Genomic DNA, 20455 nt, shown 5'->3' with positions numbered 1-20455 from the left:
GCATACCCATTTCTTTTTGTGGTTGTTATGGGGTTTAGTTTCTTTCCATATTGACATAAGCATGTTGGAGTCTGGAGGCTCAGATGCTGGAACTGACTCTCTCCCTCATCCTGACTCCAGGCTTGTCACTACCCCAACTCACAACCCATCCTGTATCTGTAAAGTCGCTGTGTGGACCAGAACAGTGGTCATCAAGCTACTTCAGAAATGGTGGCCCTTTTCAAAATATTGTACACAATCACAACACCCCAAACCCGAACTGCTCTGATTAAACCCAAGGTTTCTCTCCAGAGGAGGCAGGAGGGGTCTATCAGACTCCCCCAACAGCAGACTCTGTGATGTTCCTCTCCCGCTGCCTGCCTTCTGGCCATCTTTCTGGGAAGGCTTTTCCCTGCACGTAGGCACTCCTGGCAGGGGGTGGGTGGGAAAATTAGAAGGAGAAGAAATTTAAATCTCTCCAGTTTACTGCTTGTCAGCACACATGCTTGGTTGGGGCAGAGGTTGAAACTAAAGACTCAGAAAAGGTTTTAGGTTATCTCTCTATGCCTTGCAATTTCAGGTGTGAGGTTATCTGTGCATTGCAATTGCAGGTGTGAGGTTATTTGTGCATTGCAGTGACAGATTTTCTGTTATCTGTGCATTACAATTCTGGAGGGACTGAGCTCACTGTTCCCAGGAATGGGTGGTGTGGGTGGATGTCCTGTTCTGTATCTCACCTTAAAATGGTCCTCTAGGAAAGTGGCTCCCAAGTGTGGAATAGCACTTGGAATAAATCTGATCCTGGGATACACTAGACCCTTGTCAGCTCATATTAAAATTAGAAGCAGCCCTAAGCAAACAAGCAAGACAGAAGTGACTTCATCAACTCACTATTTCATGTGGGTCCCTTAGTTTAAATCCACTTCTTTTAAATCCTTCCAACTCTGTGTAAGGTAGAGGTAGGGTTCTTATTGTTTGTTTGTTTGTTTTGTTTTGGGGTTATTTTTAGTTGTAAATGGACACAATACCTGTATTTTTTTTATTTGTTTGTATGTGGTGCTGAGGATCCAATCCAGTGCCTCATATATGCTAGGCAAGCGCTCTACCACGGAGCCACAACCCCAGTCCCAGGGTTTCTTGTTTTGAAGTTGTTTCCTTATCTGTTTCCTGGTGGAACCCAAGGTGACTTAAGTGGCAGGATGATGTGTTATCTGTGCATCTCTGGGCCTGGATCAGTGGCACATAGGAGGCTCACAGATCTTCTTCGTTTGTTTTCCATGAGTGGCATGGAAAAAGGAAACGAAGCTGAGAAGGTTAGGTAATTAGCTTGGCTGTAAGTCTGGGATAGACATCTGTCTCCATCATTCCATCATCCCCAGCTGATTCCAGAGGGATGTGAGTGACAGTGTGATCCTAGTGTCTTCCTCTTCCTGGTGCTTCCCTGAGTGGCTGGGTAGCCTCCTCCTGGAGTCCTTAGGTTGTCCTGCAAGCTTCATCCACCCCCATCCTGCCCCACCCACACTCCAGGATGACTCCTCTCCCCAGCTGAGCTGTCCCTGGCTCCCCCTTCTCAGTGAGGCTCTCAGCAAGTACAGTGTTCCTTAGAAAAGTGGCATCCTGCTGTGGCATCATCTGTCTCTGGGCTTGCATACCCGCTGTACAGTGGCTCACAACCCTGTTAGAGCTACAGATTCCCGGCCATCCAGGCTGCTGATTCAGGATTTCTGGAGATGGCAGGTGATGTTTAAAGCAACCAGCTCTTGGAAATCATGACAGCTGATCCTGCCCTCCCTATCCAATGTCATCGTCCGCCGAGAGTCCGCAGGAAATGACCTTTGGGTCACATGGGCCAGTTTGCCCCGCCATGCTAAATCTGACTTGTATGCTTCCAGTCACAGCTTTTCTCACATGTAAAATCCTTGCTCTTGTCTGCTTTGATCTCCACTGAAAGTGACCTTGGAAACCCAGCTCATCCCTCTAGACTCCCCCTGACCTCTTTCAGCTCACCCATACATCCCCCTTCCTGAATTCTGCTTTTCTTCAGGCAATGCCCTGCAGATTAGCCCTTGTATCAGTCCTTCTGTAAATGGTGAGCACTCCTAAGAGGCAGGGACACTGCAGTAAACGAAATAGACAAAAGCCCTGTCCCCGTGAGGCTTGTGTTCTAATGGAGCACACAGACGGTAAGTATAATGCATAATTTCTGCTAAGTCTAGGGGCCTTGAAGGGGTGCCTTTCAGGTAGGGGATTTGGGAAGGCCTGAGTGGTGTGAGGGGAGATCCATGGTTTCAGGGAGAGGCAACAACTAGCACAAAGCGCCTGAGGCCAGAGCATCTTCATTGCACTTGTTGGGGAACAAGGGGACCTTCGATCCTAGAGTTTCCTAGCAGCAGGAGGTAGACACCAGGTAAGTGCCTGAATGCTAGAATGAAGTGACTAGGATGGGGTGGGAGAAAGGGAGGCAGGGGCAAGCTGTGCAGCTCTGAAAGCCACTCTGAAGACAACCTCAGATTTTATGCTAAGAATGAAGGGAGGCCATCTGGTGGCCTTGAGTAGGAGGGGGAGGTGATGAAACTGACTTTTTCTCCATTGTGGAGGACAGACTATGGGGGTTAGGGCAGCTGCGGGCTCTTACAGAGGTCCTGGTGGGAGATGATGGGGTCTTGGGCTAAGCCAACGGCAATGAAGATGCCAAGTAGATTGGATTCAGGATGCATCTGAAGGCAGAGGCAGTGGGTTTTGAGGATGGGCTGCATGGAGAGCCACAGCTGGACTCCAGGGCTTTTCACATCAGCACCTAAGTGGAAAGATGATGCCGAAACCACCCGTTTGTTCTTCGCCTGCTTGTGAGTTTCCTTTATGAGGACCAGGACCGTGCCTCACACTGAGGCATACCCCAAGAAACTGGTCCTAGTCCCTGCTGCCTTAAATACCAGGCTCCATGAGCAGCCAGCACTGTGGACTGGTAAGCACTGAGCTTCCCTCCACTCCGTGAGACCGGCATCCAGGAGGGGGTTTGGGTGCTCTCTTGTTTGAGATCTTTGTGAGGGTGGCTCTGTGAGACACTCAGTAGTCACCAGGTAGTTAAGATGCCGCCTCTGCCTACCTGAAGCTGGGCTGGGGGAGAAGTGGGAACAGAACCCAAAGTTCCACTGCCTGGTCGCTCCCTTCCCAAGTCTATCAATCTTTAGGGCAGGGTTACTCACCGTTCCCTGCATGCCCCAGGGCTTCTCTGCCTCTACACCGGGTCCCCCCACTCTCTCTCTCTCTCTCTCTCTCTCTCTCTCTCTCTTGAGCAGAATCCTCTTGCTTTCCTTCTCTACTTGTCAAAATACCTCCCCTTCTTCGAAGTGAGTTCCAAACACTATTTCTTCCATGTAGCTTTTCCTAATGTCCCAGCCAGATGTGGTTTCTGCCTTCTCTGCATCTCACAGTGGTTTATGCCTTTCCTATGACATCATCTTCTCCAGTATCATATCCAGTCTTCTGAGCTGAAATGCCCACAGGGAAGGAGTGGTCCTTGAGCTCCTCCCCAGTGCCAGCCCAGCCTCTTGACCCCAGTAGGCACTCGATGACGGTTATTCAAATTGAAATGGACTTCCTTTATGACTGATAGTTTTTAGCAGCTATAGAAAACTTGTCTCCTAAAGGAGATTTGAATCAGCAATCAAATAGACAAATGTCTAACACATATTATGTGGATAACATAAATAGATGCAAGCAGGATAAATATAAGAACAGCAGAGTTGCCATTATAAGAAAGATTTCACTTTCTCCATGAGCTTCAATAAGCAACCATGGAGACAAGCATGAGCATAAAGGACATGAATGTAGATTCTCTGTGTCGAGAGACGTGGGGTGTGGTGGAGACTGAGTGAACAGACATTGGATGCCCATCCATTTGTCTCAAGTTGACAGGCAAGTCTTGGCTCCAGCCACGGCGTTGCTGGGTAATTGCTTTGTCAAGAGCAGCTGCAAATTCAGACTTTTTGCATGGAAAATCCTGATTTCATGATCCTAGCACGTGATTCCATTTTTGTTTGTTTGTTTGTTTGCTTGTTTGTTTTATTTCTCCAGACAGCACCATTGGGAGGGTCTGGCTACCAGTCTGAGGCTGATTTTCATGAAGGTATTATGCTTTCTCCCCTCTGAGAAAAATAAGTAAATTTATTTTGAAATCTCTCTAGATGCTTTTTGGTAAAAGGAGATGTTTGCATCTTGTTTTATTCTCTAGCATTTGCACCTCATTGTCCTGCTTCCATCTGAGTGGGAACCCCAGGGTTACTATTATCAATGTGTGCCCAAATCCCAGCTTCGTGTAGCACAGCACTTCTGTCACTTGCCTTGAACTCTGCATCACAGGCTTTTTATTTTCCTCCAGGAGTGGTTTAAATGCAGGCTGCAGTCTTCTGCAAAGTATAATTGGTTTTAAATTGTAGGTTTAATAATAATGATGCTGGGCTTAATGCAGTGCCTTTCAGCCGCAGTTTGCAACCCTTGGCAACCAGTAACTCATTGATCCTCACACTCTCCTCAGGAGGGGACAACTGTTAGGGACCTCCATCCCCATCCTGATAATGGGGATGATAATGGGAATGGGTGGTGAGGGATGGAATGCTTCTCTGTAGCCAAGGACCATTGGATGAGGAGGCTGGTGGGAATCCCTTGGTGCCCTGGGCATGGGGATCCAAGACTGGATTTTCAAGGTTCTTGGTTGCCTTTTTCCTTTCTTTCTACACCTCTAGTCTCTGCACAGCTCATTAGGAATTCTACTGGAAGATGAACAGAGAGACTTAAATTCCATGATTCCGTTTCTGTGTGGAAGGTTTAATTAGGAGAGCATATTAACTTAATTGGCTATCATCAGCCTCCTGGCTTTCTGTATTTTAAGGAACTTTTTCTCATTTTCTCTTACCATGGCCAGTAGAGCATGCCTTTAAAAGATTAGATCGTGCTCTTTGGTCTCTGAGTGAAAAGAGCTCTGGTTCTGAAGTCAGAAAACCTGGATTCTGATTATGACTCTTTCTGGAATGATCTGTACATACTTCAGTAGGGTACTCACTCACCTTTCCTGACCTCATTTCCTCACTGGATGGATGAGTAGGTTACACTGCATGACCATGAAAATCCCTTCCTGGGCTTGCAATGGATGACTTAAGGGTTTCTGCCAAAGGACACCAAACTCCTCCTTGAACAACATTTGGTGTATTTCAAAAGTCAATCAAAATACCAATCTACATATGTTATACACAGACCAACCAATGCTTGGACAAGTGAGGGCTTGTTCAGCAAAATCTCAGCATTTATGTTATAAAAAGCACAGAGGAGGATGTGGATGTTGTGTGATGTGGGGCATCCTGCTTGAAAATTACAGGCAGCAGAGTCAATGACAGGGTAGCAGCGGCCCACAGCCGACTGGGGGCCGCCTTCTGCAGGGTTCCCAGGGCACACCCTCAGGACAAACCACAGACGTTCAGAAATTGCGGTCTGGTTCACCATCATTGACAAGCAGCTCCTCATTTGTGTTGGTTTCTGAGCTGCCTTTACTTCTACCACTGTTTCTGGATGGTTTTTTGTTTTTGTTGTAGATAGGAGCAAATTATAATGCAAGAAGAATGGGTGGGGGTCAAAAGAGAAACACTGAGCCTGAAGAAGTTTCTGTCGTCTTGAAAGTCTGCAGTGGCTGCCATGATCAGCATCTGGGGGGATGTGTGCTTGTAGAGTTGAAGGTAACATTCATAGGATACTCTGTATTACACAAGCACTGACTACAATAAAGCTCTTTAGATGCTAAATTCTATTCTGTTTTTGACTCTCCTCCTAAAAACATGCTTTGTTCCCGAAGATTCCCAGTCTGTGCATCAGTACATCTTAGCTATCAACATCACTTTTACTTCATAAAATCGTTAGGTGGTGTCTTGCATTTTTTGCAGGGGAACATGAACAAGAGAAGTTAATAGGTCTTACCCTTTCAAAGTAAATTTTCTTAAAAAGGACTGAGCTTAACATAAGTGATAGGGACGCTGGGAAGAGAAAGCATGACCTTTTTCCGGAAACAATTTGCCCATCTCTCTGTGAAATGGATTCACAGATTCTAAATGGCGGACATCAGCCGCTGATGGGCTGATGGCCTGGCCCAGCTGTGCCATGCAGGAGGCGAGAGGAGTGTAGCCTGAGCAGCCTGGAGTAGAGGCTGCATTTATGACCCTCGGGAGTTAGAAGTGGCCATTTACAGCTGCTCATGGTGCCTCTGATCCTGAGAATTTGGGTCAATATTTTTGGGTCTAGGTCTTAGCTACAGAAGCCTATTGTCTTCAGATTTCTTAAACGGTTTGAAAAGCTGCTGGCTGCTAACAAATGAAAGTTGCACTTTAAACCTTCAGAAACACCCCAGGTTGCAGAGGAATGTGACACACAAGGCTGGTTGTGATGGGGACAGGCAGGGACAACCCCTGCAAGAGGGTAGGTCCAGGCAAAGCCTGCAGGCCAAGGTTAGTACTTGCTGGACCATGTGTAGCTTGAGGCCATGTGTTTACCTCTGACCTAAGAGACCCTGGAGAATGAGGCCTGCAGTGAAGAGGTGGAGAGAACTTAGGAGTTTTCTAAAGGCCAACTGTACACTCCAAGAACCAGAGGCAATCTTCTTTCTCAAGATAAGCACTATTTCCAGATTGTTCATCACCACATTTCCCAACACCTACCAACAAATATTATTAGTCATTAATATTTGAAAATAATTAAAGAGCTGGGGAGTTGAAGAAGACCTTGTACCGTGTTGACCAGCCATTCCCTTGGGCACATGTGGAGTCCCGTAGCCAATGTGGGGATTTGTGGCAGGATCAAATCAGAGGACACTGGTACCCAGTGGAATAAGACCCCCTCTGGATACTTAATGCAGAAAAAGAATATAGTAGAAGGATACGGGGCACCCCATGAGGCCAACAGGGAAACTGCATATAAGAAGGTAGGTGTAAGCAGAGGTGGCCTGACACCAGAGTCACTTGCAGAATACCTGAACCCTGGGTGCAGGAATTGGAAGGCCCATCAGTGCCATGAGAAATCTAATTAATGAAGCAAATACAAAGAAAGAAAATTGAAATACCTCTACGTACATATTAGAACTTTATTTTATGTCAAATCAGAGTGAAGCAGGGCCAGTAGGTTATAGCATATAAAAAGAATGTGAATGGAGGTGGCCGGGCCTGGTGATATTCCTGAGTTGCTCAGCACATTCTTAAGGAGGAGTTTCCACACAAAACAGAATGGTCAAGGTGGTTTTGTTATCAGCTCAGGTCAAGCCAGAACCCTGGAGACAGTATCCCTGTCCAGGCTGTGATTTGCCACTTAGGGGATCAATGTCCACTCTGTCTCCTTTCCATCTCCTAAACCACCAGTTATGCTGGACTGTTGCCTTTCTGTGGGCCCCAGGTTAGGAGGAGGAGTCAGCCAGGCTTGTCAGCCTCGCCTGGTGCCCAGTAAGTGCTCTGGCTTCTGAGGGTGAATTAACTCTGTTTTTATTGCGCTGTTAATTCCAGCTCCTGTCTGTCTCCCTAATTCATTCCATATGTCGGGTCCCTTCTGCCCACAGTAGTCTACCAGGCCAGGGCCTGTCTGTTTTGTCCTCTTGTCCAACAGGCTCTCGCATCTCCATACAGGAGTTCTGGGGCTTCTCAGGTGCCTCTGTGAGCTGCTGTCTCCTCCTGCTCTCGACCTCGCCAGATTTCAACCCCCTCCAGGGCCTGGTCCTTAACTTTATATTTCATACGTCTCTGAACCCGACACTCAGGTTTGAATGATTCAAAGCACCTTGGAAGACCTCCACCTTGAGATGTGCCAGTCACGCTCACAAAGAGCCCACGTGACTGAAATCATCCCGGCTCGGAGAGGAGCAGTTAGGTCTTATGGCCCTGGGAGGTGCCTCCATGAAGCGACACCCCAAAGCACAGCAGATGCAACTGGATCCAGAAGTAGACCGTGCAGGAGCAGGCCTATGATCCACCTTGAAGTAGGCAGCACACTTGGGGTGATGCAGGCTCCTCGGCTGGGAGGTCTGAAAGGTCCTCCCTTTAGGGGGTGGTGATGGACCCGAGAGGATTTCCCTCTAACTCTCCGGCCCTGGACAGGCTTGCCTGATATAACCCCAAGATCATGTGTTGTCTTCAAGTAGGAAAGGACCTTAGAAATCCTCTAATTGCAAGTTTTCCAAAATTTGACTCCTAGAAAAACATCCTTCCTCCCATCTTCTCGCTCCTTCTCTTCTTCCTGCTTCCCTCCCTCCATCATCTTAAACCTACTTCTTCCATCTTCCCTCCCCAAAGGTGAAAGGATAGAGAAGCATCCCAGGAGTTAAACGTGTCTGTTTTGAAATCTAGACATTCCCTCCCAAAGTGTGGAAAGTGTGTGGCCTCTGCCTTAAAACCAAAATGGTAGCATAAGAAAGTGTCAGAGAAAGAGAGCTGCTGCCCCTCTCTGCCGCCCCCAGGTTCACTCATGACAGTGTGTTCCTGGTCCCACTTGACTGGTTCCCACTCCTCCTTCCTCCTCCTCCACCTCAGTCTCCAACAGGTGATTACCCCCGTGTGACATTAGCTTTGCCCCAATTTTAACCCCAATAGCAAGACTCTCGGAACCCGTCAGCAGTGAGCACCCCTACGCCAGCACTTCTCCCCGGCAGCCCCCGCCTCCCTGGCTGCGCCCACCCGCCCCCACCTGCGTGCTCTATCGCTCCCATTGTTGTTATTTCTGGGTGCCTGGGAGGGAACAGCATGCATGAGCTGCCGCAGAATCACAGTGCATTGTGACCACCCTACTCACAACCACAGTGCGCTTTAAAAAGGATGCATTTCAGCAGCTCTTGGTACACACACACCGGCTCTTTCAGAAGAATTTGCGGGGGATCAAAGCTTCCTGGTGTGAAATGAAAAGATCAATTCTTTATTCCTTCATCCAAAACTTTGCTTTAGCCTGATTTGCTGGCTCTCTCATTGGAGTCTACAGTCTGATCTGTGGCCTGGAGCATTGTTAGGTGATTCTCAGAAAAGCGGGTGGGTGGATGGGTGTGTATGATTTGGAAAATCACATTTCAACAAACAATCCTAAAGTCACTTTACTGAGGGACTTCTCAGAACTCTTAAGAGGCTGAGTTTGGGGAGGGCAAGAACTGGGTCTCTATTGTTCATCCCAATGTCTTAAAGTAAAAGATGATTTAAAAAAAATTGAGTGAATGCTTTATGAATTTCCAAAAGGGGTGTGGTTCACAGCACCTTCCAACCTCAGGACTCCATAGTTGAAGAACATCTCACAGGCAAGGCTTGAGGATGTAGAAGGATGAGGACAGTGTTGGTCAGCACCTCTTTAAAGAAGTCAGTGAGGAGGAAGAGGAGGGTCCCCTTAGTGGATAAAGTGGCCATTGGGTTGTGGCTGTGATGGTGAACTCAGGCACAGTCGTTCTCCAACCTGTATCTACTGCGCGTGTACAGGCTACATGTGAGGTGCCTGAACAACAGTGAACCAAAGGAACTTCAGGACTTTGATGAAACAGGCCTAGAGGAATAATCAGAGGACAAGTCAGGCCAATACGATGCCAACAGTAAGTGCTACGAACAGCAAAAACATGAGAGAAATTGGCATGCCCAGCCTTGCATGCAGACATCTGGAGGAAGGGGGATCCAGGAGTGGATGTGGAAGAACTCATGGGCACGGATCACAGAGCAACAGAAGGCGAGCATCCCAAGGAGAGGCTCCCGGCACTCATGAATCCTAAGCACTCACCCCTCAGCGCAGGGTAGCTACAGTGCACATTGGCCGATAGGAGAGAAAGAACATTCCAGAAGTCAGCAGTTGAGCAGAAGCTCTGAGGTAGGAATGTATTTACTCTGTGTGAGTAGGGTGAGCAGTAATGGGGTGAGCAGTAATGGGTTAGGGGATGGGGTGGTGCTGGGTATAGGGTAGTGTTATTTAGAAACCCTAGGGTAGAAAAGTAAGGTACAATGGTAAAGAATTCTGAATACCAGGATGGAAAATTCAAATGTGTTACTATAGGCCCTGGATTTAGGAGATAACGTGGGAAAGTAGCCACAATAAAAAGCCAACTACCCAGAAAAATAGCAACAGCAGCCATGTTTTAGTCTGGACTATTACTCTGGAGACTGCAGGATGAGAGAAGAGCCAGACTTTTCCAATGGGGTATCTGTGGTGGGAGCAGAGAGGATAAAAGGATCTGAGAGGCATTTCTTTTGGATCTGGCTTCTTTGACTTAGTTCATAAAGCTTCCAGGGTTCATCTGTGTTATAGCATGTATCAGTACAGCATTTGCAAGGTTAAATAATATTTTGCTCTATGGATATACCATGTTTTGTTTATCGGTGCATCAGTTGATGGACGTTTGCATGGCTTCCACCTTTGGGCCACTGTGAACCGTGCCACTACGTACTTTCATGTACAAGTTTTTGTTTCCACACTTGTTTTCAAGGCTTTGGGGTATGAACCTGAGGAGTGGAAATGCTGGGCCAGGTGATGATCCTAGTTTAACTTCCGAGGTATGGTCACACTTTCCCTCAGCGGTTGTACCATATTACACACCCCCCAGCATGTCGGAGGGTGTTGATTTCTTCTCCTCCTTGTCAACATTTGTTTGACCAAAATTAATATTTGCTGCAAGAGTCTCACAGCCCCGTACCTGTTTGAGAGGCAGGGGCTAACCCCAGTGGCCATCAATGGAGAGAGCGAGCTTCCTCCAGATGCCTCACGTCGTTCACCTTCATTCGCTACCCCAGCAGTCAGCTGCCTGCTCGGCCACTCCTTATGCTTGCCTCCCCTTCCAAAATTTCAGAAACCACAACTGAGGAAAGGATCACAGGGACTCCTCATACCTTCCCTTCGGTGCGACGAGTCAACACTCCAACCAGTTCACGGTTGCACGTGGACTCCGATGGGAGCCAAGTGTCATAGTGGCTGTGGGGTGAAGCTGGCCGAGTACAGCAACAGGCCACAGGTCAGAGGTCATCTCAGGGAAGCGTTCGTTCGTTCGTTCGATCACAGGACCGGGGAGGGAGTAGTTTTCAATGGAGTCTGAATCTGAGAGCTAATCCAGTCTGCCCTCCCTAGTCCTTCCCCAGCGGGAGGGCTCCCGTCTGCTGTGGAAAATCAGCCTGACATTTATAAGCATATTTTAGCCCCACGCCTGCCCCACCCCCCAGCCCTCCACGACACTCTTCCCCTCAGCAACGAGCAAACTGGGAATAATTTGAGTTGAAGTCAAGGTGGAGTTCAGTAGAGCGAGTAATTAAGAATGTGATTTTTTAAAAAGTGCTTAGAGGGTTATTTGAAATCAGAAATGTCTTTTTTTGTTCGAATAAGAGTTCATGGTATATGAGGGCAGTGACTGAGACATCATTGTCCTTGTTCTCAGAAGCTGAGGGACTCTGAGTAGCCCTCAGTAGCTCTTAGCATCAGGACGAAGCTTACCAGAGTCAGCCTGCCCCCCAGTTCCTGCCCAGAGAGCACCTCCGTGCCAGAGCCTGCAGCTCTGACCGGCCCCCTGGGACCAGGCTGTCAGGCTGACGTGCCTCCTAAGGGAAACTTTCCCCTCGGCAGTCCCCGGCATACTGCACGCTGTCTCCTGCAGCCGTGGAGCTGTGCCCTTAATGGCTGTGTGGTTTCTTGATTAGACCAGACCAAAAGGAAAGAAAGAAACTCATGAACCCCAACAAAACAACAACCGACCACAAAGAGCAAATGATGTTTACGAACTGCACTGGGGGGAAGGAAATCAGAAGGCAAGAACCACTTTGGCAAATTCTTCATATAAATTTTAATGACATGTGTGTGTTCTTAAATATAACTTGAAATTTGGGAGCATGGAAACTTTGAGAAGTGGAGACTGAGAGGGAGTGACGTCAGCAAGAAGGGAGACTAGGTAGCCCTACACCCTCCTTCCCCCATGGAGACTTTGAGTCAAAAACAATACCCGGACCAATGCCCTTGGAAGAGACCCAGAAACCAGTGAGGAGACCCCTGTGCCTCAGGCAGGCGCTTTCCCAGCTACGTCCAAGCCAGTCATCTGACTCCAAGTTGGAAATAGCGAACCACAGGCAGTTGTCAAAGAAATTTGAAAATAAAGAAAAAGAGGCAGCCCTCTGATAAGGAAAGACATGCTCAACACATGAAGTGTTGTCATGGAGAACTTAAATCTCTGAGGGTAGTGCCTTGGGCTCTGGTTTGACCAAACGCATCAAAGTCAGGTAGAGGAGTCTGGCCTTGGAACCCCAAATACCTGCTGCCCAACTGAATGTCAGTGGCCCCTAAGGGGACCCAGTTCTCACTGTTCACTTTTCTGGTCCACCTGAGGGCCACATTTCTTATGATAAGTAAGCAGGATTCTGATCTCTTAAAACCTAGTTATAGGAAGAAGATTCTTTTTCTTTTCAAGACTTGAAAATAATTTGGGGACTCCAGATGATTATGTTTCCATGCCAATTTCTAGTTTTATTCCCTTGTTTTCCTTCATTTATTTCTTTCCTGCCAAATCTTTAGGATGATCTCCTGGAACCCCTAGAAAACTTGCCTCACCGGGTGAGGGTCCCTCCTATAGACGTCAAAGATGAACAAACCAAATCTTCTTCATCTTCTTTAGGGGTTTTCAGGGAGTCTGAAGGCAGAAGGGACATTTGTTTCCTCTCTGAGAAACTTTACCTTCCTGGGAAGGGGTATATGCTCATGCCAAGACGCCCTCTCATGCTACCTCAGACACATGTTCTGGATTTTTCTGCCCCTCACCGTTTTTCACTGCCTGTTCCTTCAGCAGACACGGATTCCGGAAGTGCTATGGTGAGATTGTCACCACTGCTCCAGGACTGCCCAAGGGAAGGGCGCAGAGACTGGACGGTGGTGCCCTGGCCCATGCTGACGGCTCCTCTCCTCTCATGCCCTCTCTAGTCTCAGCTACTGCCCTGTCCACACTGCCACATCTGAGGACTGCCGGCCTTCCCCCCACACTGCTGCTAATGGTGCCCAGATTATCAGAGCCCCTGAGGGGACAATGCACCTGCTCCTCAAAGGACGATGCCCCCCCCCTTTCTCCCAGGACATTGGTGGTGACCACATCCCTCCAGTTTCCAGTCTCAGCCTTCAATCTGAGCAATCTGAGGGGGAAGGACTGATTGTGTTAAGTGAAGGGTTTTAAAGATAATAATCACGTATATAATGAAGTTTAAAAAAGAACTCCTGCCCACCATTGCACTTGTGTGCAGTCTCTCTCTCTCTCTCTCTCTCTCTCTCTCTCTCTCTCTCTCTCTCTCTCTCTCTCTCTCCCTCTCTCTCCATGCCCCCTCGCCCCTGCCTTCTTCCTGCTCTATTCCCTGAAAAAATGCGGTTTGAGAAAATACGACCCTGGGGAATAATGGATGTGAGAAAGCTATGTAGCTTGAGCTGCAAAGCAATTAGTTGTCCCCGAGCAGGCAGAGGCCATCCCTGAGCTAGGGAGACATCACTATGATTTAGTTCTGTGTTGGTCGGTTTGCTGACAGTGTGCTGTGTGTCCTGGGGCCTCAAGAGAAGTGGCTGGCAAAGACTGAGGTCACTGCTTGCCTTTGCAGTCACCTAAGAGTCAGTGGGTAAGAAAAAGAAACCCAGGAGCATCTAGATGTGAGCTGTTGCTCAGGTTTGAAAATGGTAAATTAAGAGTCTTCCTGCTTGGCTTTTGCTGAGCCCTTCTTTGTGTTTAAAAAACAAATAAACAAAAACTCCCTTAGTAGTGGTATTTCCCACAATGTGAAACCCAGATGTACACATCTGAGAGATGCTAATAGATAAATATAAAAAACAGTTCCTTGGCCAAATAAGTCTCAGAAGCTCTGGTTTAGACCTTGAAGGAACTTTCCACTGTATAGGACTTCTCAGACACTTCCACAGGAAGGACGACTCAAGAAGACTATGCAGTGGACAGCTGTTCTCACATGTGTCTGTTAACAAAAACCCTCCTTCAATGAAGTAGCTCTTGGAATTTATTCAGTAGAAAATGTTTTGCTGCTGTACACCTGTTGCTCTATTCCAAGACTTTCGTTTTTCTGTCGAGTGTTCAAACTAGATGACCCAATGCCTCATATTCACTTCCATTATAAAGTGAATACTTTGAACAAACCTGCCCATTTTGACCATGTCTTAGAAAATATCAGTGCATCAACTTGAAGCAAGATGAGGAGTATTTCAAGTTTCAGATGGCCTTGTCATCTGCCACATTACTGATGAGGAAACTGAGACCCAGTGAGATAAAGCAGTTGCCCGTAGTCACACTACCGGCCAGGCAGTGCAGGCACAAGTCAAGCAGCCAGTTTTCCTGACCACTGGCTCAGTGTCCTTCCTTTGGCCTCACTTGTTCCATGCAGGATTTCCATTGAGCCTGAAGACATGTGCCCCAGGTTGTTCTTGATCCACACCTCTTGAGAGGATTTATCCTGGTCTGTTACAGTGACTACAGTTTAGACATTTTCACTTTGCCCCATTTTGAGTAGGGAGATTCCTCACCAAACGTTTTTGGGAACTTTATGAGGGCAAAGTAATATGTCAGGAAAAACTGTGCTCTGCAACAGCTTCTTCCTTGGGAGCCTCCCCTTCCACCTGCAGGCTCAGCTTTTCCTCCCAGGGCCATCAACACACCTAGGAGGACTGACTCAGCCAATGGCAAGAGGATGGTGTGTGTGTTTGTGGGGGGGCGGGCAGGGTAGGTAGCATGATGTGAACTGCAGTAATGTCTCTGCATAATGTGAGGCAGGAACATTGCCTATCAAAGTGTCCAGCACAGCATGGTCCTTCAAGCTGTAATCTCCAAGGGCTGATGGGACTCAGTGAAGGGAAGGCCAGGCAGCTTGTAACACACTGCTACCACCAGTTCAAGGGACAGGTGATATTCCAGATGCCATTATGGGAAACGACTTGAAAAAGAAGAGGCTTCAGTGGTTAGAACTAGGAGCAGGACCAGGACTCCAGCCGGGATGAGGCTAAACTGATGCTGAGTCAATGGCACCACCAAGCAACTCTTCAGTCTTCCATGTCTAAGGTCACAGTTGCACCAAAGATGAGCACAGTGCTGAGTGGACGAGGCCAGAGGGCTGAAGAGATGCCACGTCCGGAGAGGGAAAACAGAGGCTGGGAACCCAGAGCACCCTCTACTGCAGCACCTCACTTACTGTCTTCAGTCTCACAAATTCTCTAAAGGTCGGGATGCTGTCTGTTTTGCTCACTTTTGTACTGCCTGTGCTGAGCACAGTGCTGACCCCCAGGCATCAGTGAACTCTTTGGAACAAATGAATGGATGATTTGAGCTATTTAACTGCAGTGGGGCGGGAATGAAGTCTGCATGGGAGGCAATGCTCGGGAAGCTGGAGATGCACATCTTTACGGTGCTGAGGGCAGATGCATCCGGTGAGCTGCACTCCAAGACAGTGACTTTCCAGGCCCATGGGGCAGAGTGTTTAAGTCCTTGCTGACCAGACAACTTGAATGTGGCATGAAGCTGAACTAACCTGGATAGAAGCAAATACAGTTGGATCTCAAGGCTGCAAGTCTGTTTCTTTCAAACACTTAGCAGGCTCTGTTTCACCTCACTGAGGATAAAAGAAGGGCTTTGGATCAGAATCTTAGTGCCAGAATTTCTGGCTAGCAATGACATTTCTAAAGTCACCAAGCAAATGTTTCTTAATTACCACTTGTAATTGGGTATTTCGATGTCAGAAAAGGACAGAGGATCAAACATTAAAAATGCACAGCCTCTAAGGTAAAAATAGGGGGAAAATGTCGATAACTTAATTTTGACTAATAGAGCCAGGTTTCCGCCTGAGCTGGGTGCTTGGCTTTTATTTTTAAATTGTTCCTCCTGATTCTTTAAAACCCTGATGTGTTCTGAGTCACTGAAAAGTTGGAAGAAGTCAATTAATCTTTAATGCAAAATGCAGAGTTTGGAAGTTCCTGAGTGGGTTTGGGAGTGTGGCAGAATTCCAGGCCTAGGCCATAGAGTCTGTTATGGGTCTTGGGCTGATTTCAGGAACTGTAGCATCACTTAGCTAATCAATAATGTCTTGATTCTTGTTGATGAAAACTTTCAAACTAAATGCAAATTGCCTCCAAGGGGCTGGATCTGGATTTTGTTATTGTTCTGTTTTGTTTTGTTTTCTTATTCTTGGTCAAAGTCCCTTTTGAGTCCCTGAGTGGTCTTGGTAACTCATTCATCCTCCTCAGTCATCACCAAGACTTATGCACTCTGGCAGGTGGATACGAACACTTCTTTTCCAAAAGATAAAAAGCTTGTCACTGAAAATATTAGTCAGGTTGAAGACAAAGCTTTGCAAGTTCTGCATAATCAGAGAGCAAAGGAAAGTAGGTCACGTTTGGAGCTTGTTCTGTTTAGGGAAGAAAAAGAAAAGAGGATGAAGAAGGAAATGTCAGATAATCTAGTTTTACCACAGCTTTTTATGCCAAACTGGTGGTGGCAGAGGCTTGGGGTCTGACACCATCCCTTTCTCTTGCGTCTCCCTCAGGCTTAGAGAAAACCTTCCTGAGCCAGGCTCAGAGATGCCCAGCAATGGGAGCTAATGTAGCTGTTGAACAGGATCCCCACCACCACCACCCCACCCGCTGCTTCAGGGAGAATTTCAATTGCTGCTGGATTGGGAGATAGCATGGGGGTGGGGGGCAGTTCCTAGGGTAGGAGGAACCTGCCATCTTAATCCCAGGTCATCCCTGGCTCCCAGTTCCCAGTTCGCTGGCTGCTGACTGGGGGTCAGGAATTGTAAACAGAACCAGAAAACTCAGCAGGTTCAGACTCTAACTCCACTGGTCTTTAGGGCTGTGGGATTTCTTGGCCCAGGTCACAGTCCTTGAGGAAAATGTCAATAGCACACGATGACCACCTCAGAATAGCCTGATCTAAACTAAACCCAGTGCTGATCTCTACGCTCAGGGGTTCAGAGGGAGGCCTGATTTGCATGGCACCAAACCAGAGCAGTTTCTGTGCTGTGAGCCACAACTTGAAAAAAAAAAAAAAAAAACCAAGATACCATGAATGTCCTTAGCTCTAGGTTTTGCCTTTTTCATTTCTTTCCCTTATTTTTTAATTTTTAAGTGCACATTATTGTTTTTTGTTTGTTTGTTTGCAGGAATTGCTGCATATTTGCATGTTTTTTCTCTTCTTTTTTTCTGTTAAGAAGCATGTATGACTGAATCATTAGGGAGGATTGCTATTTATGGAAACACCACAGTGATACAATCCATAAAGGAACAAATCCTTTGGTTGTGCAAATGAGAACAATTTAATGGCACTGCCTGGGGGTAAGTCTAATGTATTTGCTGTTCATCAACTGGGAACCCCTGTGACAACACATATAGTTCTGTACTCTGTATTTGGCAAGAGGAAATAGAGTACGATCCAGGGACCATCCATGGCTATTTTAAGGGTCACGTAACTACTGAGAACTCTCAGGGGACCTCAGTCTATGTGTGGATATTGTGGCGTATCTTGGTGTTTATCTTATGCACATTTCTCTACTCATCCTTGAACTTAGCATCACCAGTGACATGGAGTCAGTGTACACCATACACGGGGCACGGAGTCGATTGTAATCTACCACATCCTGGGCTGATGGGAATGTTTTGGCAGGACCAGGGCCACCAAAGTCGATTGTTCGCATGGTGTGGACAGGCAGGGGATGTGGAGTTAAAAGTGCTTGGCAGGTCTGCTGCTGGACTGGCCAGGGTCCATGAACAGGAACGAACTCTGAGCCAACATGTGGGCGAGGCCAGGTAGTAGAGCCAGGTCCAGAACTGAACACGATTAGTTCATTTCCTCACCAGCAAGAACAAGAGCCGTGGTAGGGGAAAGGCAGGAATGACTTACGAGGCCAAGGCCAAGGGCCTGCCAGGTTAAAGCACAGTGGAGGCAAGAATGACCGTGGCCCTAGTGGGAGACCTGGCTCCTTCACTCACCGCGTGGACATCACCTCCCTGGAGCCTCCGTTTCTTCAGTCTTTTAAATAAGATGCTTAGATTAGAGGAGTATTTCTCAAACTTACTATTTATTAAGCACTGGAATCCTTTCTTAACCCTAAGTTTTGATAAGAAAGTCCAGTGTATAAATCAATAAAGGTGAGTGTGCCCTATCCAATTGTCACTACAGGGAGGATCAGGATTGAGCCCCCACTATGTCGATCTCTATCTTACACATCAAGGTGGTCCCCTAACCTTGCAGGAGAAGCATTAGAAGATAGAGGATTGGATAAAATTTTAAAACCCCTCCTTTTCTAGAAGGTTTGTCAGTAAATCTTTGGGATTAGTGTTGCCTTTTTTCATGGTTTCCTAGATAGTTCAGCATGGAGGACCCTCTCTTGTTTTTAGAAGGGCCACATCTTCACAGGGTCAGGCCTCTCTGTCACTCACAGATGAGCCAGAAGTTTCTGCAGACCAGAGACAGAAGGCCATGCCCTGGACCTGTGTGTTGTCCACTGTCTGTTGGAGAAGGTCTCTGGAGTGCTGGGCAGCCCTTCCTGTCCCAGCCTTCTCATGATTAGAAACGGGACTTTGGAGGCAACAGGTGAGCCTTGAGACTCACAATCTATGGGATTAGGAAGTGAGAGCGTTGAGAAGCAGCCAGGCAGTAATCCCAGATTCACCCCACAGAAGCCTTCACCCAAGCAATATGTAGGAAGTAGGAAAAAATAAGGTGGAATTTCACTTACCTTCCTGCAGAGACCATAAACTGGTTCCAAAACCAAGTCAAAATGGGGTTAGTAGCCCCGTTTCATTCACTCAAAAAGGCTGTCTTAGGCTTATTTAATCATGAGACAATGGGAGATTGTTTCATTCTAGCCATACTGTGGCAAATCTGAGATATCAAGATGTATTCAGTACAGTCTAGTGAAGGGGAAAAAAACCCTGAAATTCAGTATTAATAGATTAATAGATTCAGATTGATTATTGTCCCAACTCTGCCACTGGCGGAGTGACTTTGAATGAGTCACTCGGGCTTTCTGTACCTGGGTTTACGTGTCTGCTCATTGGAAGAGCACCTCTTTTGGCAAGGAGGTGATGAGATCATGCACAAAGTGTTGAAAGTGGGCATCTTGTTCCACAAACGATAGGAATGCAGCTGGTGAAAGTGGACACCTGGAGGAACAGTGTGGTCCCACCCACAGAGCCCCAGGGTCACCTGTGCGGAGACTCCTATTAGCCTCAGCCCTCCTTTGTTAAACCAGTGATAGCTGCCGTGTGCCCAGGGCAGCCAGAAGCCAGTTCCCTCCTGCTGCTGAGCCTGGTGCAGGCTGTTTGGGCTCTGTCTTCCTGGAGCCTGGAGTTGCTCACCTGTTCTCATGACATGGATACCTGGAATTCTGCTCACCTGCAGGTAGGTGAGCCGTTTGGATTTCAGCAGAGAAGAAAAATCTGGGAGGCCAGGGCAGCAGGAGATTCAAGAGGAGGCTGAGGAGAGGAAAGAGTGAGTCAGAAACCTCAGGAGGGAAAGAAATGGCTCCCTCTCCCCTTTGCCAAAAGATTGGTTATTATACAGAGAATACATATTCAGTATAGAAAAAAATGGAGGAAGTAAAAGAAAACAAAAACTACTTGTTAGTCTCACCTCCAGAATTAAATGGCTAATATTTTAACTACTCCCTGACTTCTTGCAGACACATCAATGCATATATACATAGACTTTTAAAATATGAAAATAGATCATATGGGGTTGAACTCTGACTGGCGGGAAGGCACCGTCCTGACTGGTAGCACTCGCCAGTTTCCCTGGCGTTAAGTTCCTACCATTGCTGATTTCAAACTGCTAATATGATTTCAACCAATTTGCAAACTTCCTGAAAATCTAACAGTCAACTCTTAAAACAGCAAGAGCCAATTCCAGTGCACTGCCAACTGAATTTTGGTTTCTAATTAGTCTTTCTCCCTCACAATGTAGTGCAAAAAAGTCTTTTTGCCTAAATTTTGGAAAAATGTCTGTATCAGGTTTCCTTTTTGGAGTCAATATTATTTCCTTTGGGAATTTGGAACTGGGTCATAGTCTATTCAACCAATAGTAAATATTATTCTTTTGTTAGAATATGCCTATTTTTTAAATGTTCCACAGATCCTTGCGTGAGTGGGGAGTGGACCCACAATTTTTTGTTAGGTGACAGAAATAGAAATGTATTTGGGAAAAAAAAATTAGATTAATGAAATCAAGCAAAAGAGAGTGTGGCGGCCTGGAACGAATTTTCTAATCCATTATCTAAGGATGCCTTCCACTTAATCAAGGCAATTTTCTCTTTGCAGCTCCTTCTCCTTGGCCCGGCCATCTCAGTTCTAAAGTTGCCACTCATTTTCATTGGCTTGTCTGATGGAAATTGGCCCCATCTCCTGCCTGTCTGATGAGAATAGGGCTGCAACCGTTTGGCCCAAGTGAAGTCTCCTAATCAGATCCACGTTTTCCTTGTCAAATGGGGTC

At 47.0% G+C, this 20455-nt stretch overlaps 1 protein-coding gene across 5 annotated transcripts in view; it reads left to right on the top strand.

Moving 5' to 3' along the window:
- PDZD2 (PDZ domain containing 2) overlaps positions 1 to 20455 on the top strand; it is a 373385-nt gene that overhangs the window by 96532 nt on the left and 256398 nt on the right. The window lies entirely within an intron of this gene.

This window comes from Sciurus vulgaris, assembly GCF_902686455.1.
Source record: "Sciurus vulgaris genome assembly, chromosome: 6".
Taxonomy (NCBI): domain Eukaryota; kingdom Metazoa; phylum Chordata; class Mammalia; order Rodentia; family Sciuridae; genus Sciurus; species Sciurus vulgaris.
This window is presented reverse-complemented; position numbering and strand designations above follow the sequence as displayed.